The sequence below is a fragment of the Oreochromis aureus genome, linkage group 12 (genome assembly GCF_013358895.1).
Source record: "Oreochromis aureus strain Israel breed Guangdong linkage group 12, ZZ_aureus, whole genome shotgun sequence".
NCBI classification, from domain to species: Eukaryota; Metazoa; Chordata; class Actinopteri; order Cichliformes; family Cichlidae; genus Oreochromis; species Oreochromis aureus.
Genome location: NC_052953.1, coordinates 11,357,842 through 11,363,841, shown reverse-complemented (window position 1 = coordinate 11,363,841; position 6,000 = coordinate 11,357,842).

Here is a 6,000-nt window from a genome sequence, read left to right as displayed (position 1 = left end):
GGAATTGAGAGAATTGGTGACCAGTGATGGACATTAGACCAACTGTAAAAGTTGGATGCAGTTGTTCGCACTAAACCCAAACATTCACCATCTTCGTCTCATGCGGCCCCCCTGGCACCAGCTGGATGCTCAAGGCAAAAGCTGACGGGAATAACTAAATTCTCCCTTAGATAACAAGACTGTTCATTGTGACTCTCTCACCCCTCCTTCAAGGCCAGCCCCGTCAACCGAAGATTGTCGACTTTTGCCTAACCGAGTGAAGGGACACTTTCTCTCGGCTGAACACGGAACACACACACACACGCACACATATGCATACATACGCATGTACACTGACACAGACCTACACTCACCCGCTCCAAATGCCTTCGAAGCTTATGTCTTCAATTTTGTGAGATGTGATGATTTATATGCTGTGTGCTGAGGTGTTTTTTTTTCTGTTCTCAAACTGATCTCCCTGTTGGAGCTCAGTCTGGGGGGAGTTCTTTTTTCTCCTCGTCTTTTCTCATGTTGTGCATTTTCTATTGTTCGGTTCTGGGTTGCTGCTCATGTGGTTGACCGGCCAGTGCTACCTAGCCTGACCAGTCTCCCCAATGTGATGTTTGTGTATTATATGTACGGTCGGCAAAGTATCTATTGTAATTGCCCCTTGGGGATAAATAAAATCTCTCTGACTAACTGTCTATACAAATTTTTTTCTTTTACAGTATGGTTAAGGTGACGCTGGGAGCGCATTCCATCAGCTTAAGGAAACAGTGACTAACCAAGACAGTGAAATGTCTCCGGTTGAGCAACACTGTCAAGGAGCCTCCAGCTTGGAGCAAATGTCTGGTGGCTAGATGGGGACTAACTAAAAACAGCTGACCATCTGATATCCTCATGTCTGCCAATGTGACTGTGATCAACAGACAGACAACTCTTGTGACTATTACAACCATCACCCTGTTATCACCAGTGACATGATATGTGCTGGTTCGACTGGTAAAGAAAAGGCTGATACCTGTAGTGTAAGTATACAAAATGTGCACAACAGTAACAGCCTGTACCTAGGAGGCAAAACAATCGCATGACTACTGCTGTTTGACTGAGGAAGAATAAAGTAGTCATGGAAAGCTAATCACATGACCACTTCAAGATAACAAAGCAACAAGGTGGTATATACCAGTTTTTAAAATTGTGTTGACAGACCACGTAAAACCAGAGTAATGATAAACCTCGTGCTTTCAGACCTGCAGGTATCAGGCTGTGATGTTCTCCTTTATAGTAGACAGAAATTTTTGGATTGGCACAAATAATTTGTGCGGCATCTTATTGAATGCAGAACACCTGATGGTTATGTAAATAGTTTGAAATGGTTATTAAAAAAGGTGTAAAAGGTAAATGGCTACAAATAACTTTATTTGCAAAACTTGTGCATATGATTTTAAAATTGACAATTTATATTTGCATTTAAAGTTATGAAATATGATTCATTAAACATGTTTGTGGTTGTTACAGTAAAAAATATAACTTTTTCTACTCGGATTTTATGTTTTTTGTCTGATTTTAGATCAATTGTGTTAATACAGTATGTCAAAATGAAAACATAACTGTAAATTCAGACACGTGAGGTTGTGCTGAAAAGGATGATACCAAACAAGGCAAAATAAATCATTTTTAAAGATGAAATGTAGAGGTAAATAAAAAGTAGTTAAAAATGGCCAATTATACCCTGGACCCCAGAGGGTTAAACATTTTTTTTAAAGTAATGCAATAGTTACTTTTCAAGTAATTAATTACTTTTAGAATCTTGTAACTCAGTTACTATCTCAGTTACTTTTTTGAAGAAGTAACTAATAACTATAATTAATTATTTTTTCAAAGTAACTTGCCCAACACTGCTTGGTACAAATAAATGATACAAAATCTTAAAACTTTTAGTTGCAAATGTTGAAGACGCTTTCCTTTGAAAAGTGAGAACCTGTGACAGTGCCCATATGAACACTTTTTTTAAGGGGATTTCTGATGTGCAGCACATTCATGGATGATGTCACAATAAACAGATGATTATTTGTAGAAATACAGATGAAAAAAAAAAACAAGGTAATGACACAGTTCAAACTTACAGAACATGTCTTTAATTGAACATGTGAACATTAGCATGTAATTATACATTCTCAGTAGTTGCTCTTTTTTCTTGTTCTTGAACAAAATCAGTCAACACACTTCATCTCCATTTCTTTGATACTCTTACTCCAGACACATCTGACTAATATGAAGACTGAATATTCTGGCATGATTAGCAGTGACACATGTTGGTTCAAATGGGGTGCAATTTTCTACTTGTGGAAAGAAAACAAGCAACAGGAAATAGCTACTTATCTACTGACTCAGATTAGAGTAAAAAAAAACCTGTAGTTGCGATATCACTCTAACTTTCTCAAGCAAAACATTTCTCCTTATCTTGTTTTTTGTTGATGACTATATGCACTGAAACTGAATGTTGTGCAGAGTTTCTTTTATGTTGACCTTAAATTATCTAACGAGTCAGCAAAACAGACTTATTGTAACTGATGCATGGCGATATAGTTTCAAAGCCTGTGGTCAAATTTGTTGTAAACATTTTATTTAGCTGCTGTGTGATGGAGTTTTTCTTTACATGATAGTAAGTATATGACGGATGCACCTGTATGTGTTTCTGCTGTCACTGTATAATTTAGGAATGTCTATTTTAGGATGAAACAACAAAGATCTGTGAGTACACCAGAAAGATGGCCACAACTTGGTCTTGGTTTGTACTTATAACTGTTTAATGTGATAATCTTAACATTTTTCTCAAGGGGCCTTTTTTTCTACCAAAATATACAACAACCATTCAGAAACACATACAGGTGCATCTGAAAGTGCCAAAAATATACCTACATGTCTGCTGCCTCATTAAATCTTCATCATACAGCAGTTAAATAAATTTTTTAATAATCATGATACATTTGACCATAGGCTTGGAAACATCAGCATGCTTTAGTTCCCATGAGTCTATTTCATTGAATCATGGTTAGATCACTTTAATCTCAAGATAAAAAGCTCTTCACCAGTAATTTTTTTTTAAAAAAAGGATAAGAATAAGAGTTCTGTCTGAGAAAGTTACACACATAAATATATATATATATATCTACAGGTGCACATGTTGAGAAATACTTTAAGAATTCTAGAACTGTGCTCCAAAAATAAGAACTTGGTCTTGACAAGATTGTTTGTTAAACAGTTCTAGAATTCTTAAAGTATTTCTCTGAAAAAATCTCAGCTCTGAGGGCTTCTCTTCCATCTCATTCATCGTCAGTTTTAGATCCAGTTCCAGTCTCTGAATGCTTGACTGCCTTTCAACAGTTTGAGCCAGTGTCTTATTCTGCTTTAAAAGATATAATTGATCATCTCAAAATCTCTGGTTCCCCGCACAATATTCTTTCTTCTCGTTTCTTTAAGGAAGCTTTACATACTATAGGTCACTGTATCTTACTTCTACTGAATGCATCATTGTCATCAGGTTGTGTACCGTCTGTCTTTAAGCATGCTGTTGTGCAACCTATTATGAAAAAGAAAAACCTTGACCCCAATGCTCTCACTAACTACAGGCCGATCTCCAAACTCCCTTTTATCTCCAAAATATTAGAAAAGGTAGTTCTAAAACAACTTTAGACCGTTTTAGATGCTAATGGTATTAACGAAAAATTTCAGTCTGGTTTTAAACCTCTCCACAGCACAGAGACAGCCTTACTTAGAGTTTTTAATGATCTTCTTTTAACTGTTGACTCTGGCTATTCCGTGGTTTTAGTTTTACTAGCCTTGACTGCTGCTTTTGACACGGTTAACCACAACATTCTTCTATCAAGACTGGAACATGCTGTCGGTCTTAAAGGTACAGTTTTATCCTGGTTTAAATCTTACCTCTCAGAGAGGTCGTTCTCTGTTGCTATGGGTCTACACTCCTCGGCCTCTGCCCCTATTGATTGTGGTGTGCCTCAAGGGTCCGTGCGTGGTCCTGCTCTTTTCTCTTTGTACATGTTGCCGTTGGGATTAATTTTTAAAAAAATATAACATCTCCTTTCACTGTTATGCCGATGATATCCAGATTTATTCACCTTTGAAATCCGATGTGTCTGCTTCTTTGCAACCTCTGTTCAACTGTCTGCATGAAGTTAAAATTTGGTTATCACATAATTTTCTTACACTGAACGAGAATAAGACCGAAATCATAGTTTTTGATAGTCACATTCCGCCAGACCAGTTAGCTGATGCCCTAGGCCCTCTTGCTAGCCATCTCTCGCTCACTGTAAGAAACCTCGGAGTGTTCCTGGATAGCTCTTTTAAACTTGAGAAGCAGGTCTCCACTGTGGTAAATAACAGCTTTTACCAGTTGCGTCAGATATCCAAAGCAAAGCCATTCCTTCCTTCAAAGGACCTTGAAAAGCTTATCCACGCATTTATCACATCCAGATTGGACTACTGTAACTCCCTCTACTTGGGCCTCCAACACTCTTCTCTTTACTGGCTTCAGTTAGTTCAGAATGCAGCTGCGTGTCTTTAACAGGTACTAGAATCTATGAAAATATCACTCCAATTTTAGCCAACTTACATTAGCTCCCTGTTAAATATCGTATAGATTTTAAAATTCTTTTGTTCACTTTTAAAATTCGAAATAATTTAGCGCCCAGCTATCTTTCCGAACTCCTCCACTTGTACAATCCCAATAGAGCACTTAGATCGTCCAATCAGATGCTCCTAGCACAATCTAGGTCTCGACCGAAGTCGAGAGGTTACCGGGCCTCTGCAACTGTGGCACCTAGACTCTGGAATAACCTCCCTGTTCATATTTGTACCGCCGAGTCTATCCCGTCTTTTAAATCACGTCTTAAAACCTATCTTTTTACTTTGGCTTTTGATTCTAACTACAGGGAGTGCAGAATTATTAGGCAAGTTGTATTTTTGAGGAATAATTTTATTATTGAACAACAACCATGTTCTCAATGAACCCAAAAAACTCATTAATATCAAAGCTGAATGTTTTTGGAAGTAGTTTTAGTTTGTTTTTAGTTTTAGCTATTTTAGGGGATATCTGTGTGTGCAGGTGACTATTACTGTGCATAATTATTAGGCAACTTAACAAAAAACAAATATATACCCATTTCAATTATTTATTTTACCAGTGAAACCAATATAACATCTCCACATTCACAAATATACATTTCTGACATTCCAAAACAAAACAAAAACAAATCAGCAACCAATATAGCCACCTTTCTTTGCAAGGACACTCAAAAGCCTGCCATCCATGGATTCTGTCAGTGTTTTGATCTGTTCACCATCAACATTGCGTGCAGCAGCAACCACAGCCTCCCAGACACTGTTCAGAGAGGTGTACTGTTTTCCCTCCTTGTAAATCTCACATTTGATGATGGACCACAGGTTCTCAATGGGGTTCAGATCAGGTGAACAAGGAGGCCATGTCATTAGTTTTTCTTCTTTTATACCCTTTCTTGCCAGCCACGCTGTGGAGTACTTGGGCGCGTGTGATGGAGCATTGTCCTGCATGAAAATCATGTTTTTCTTGAAGGATGCAGACTTCTTCCTGTACCACTGCTTGAAGAAGGTGTCTTCCAGAAACTGGCAGTAGGACTGGGAGTTGAGCTTGACTCCATCCTCAACCCGAAAAGGCCCCACAAGCTCATCTTTGATGATACCAGCCCAAACCAGTACTCCACTTCCACCTTGCTGGCGTCTGAGTCGGACTGGAGCTCTCTGCCCTTTACCAATCCAGCCACGGGCCCATCCATCTGGCCCATCAAGACTCACTCTCATTTCATCAGTCCATAAAACCTTAGAAAAATCAGTCTTGAGATATTTCTTGGCCCAGTCTTGACGTTTCAGCTTGTGTGTCTTGTTCAGTGGTGGTCGTCTTTCAGCCTTTCTTACCTTGGCCATGTCTCTGAGTATTGCACACCTTGTGCTTTTGGGCACTCCAGT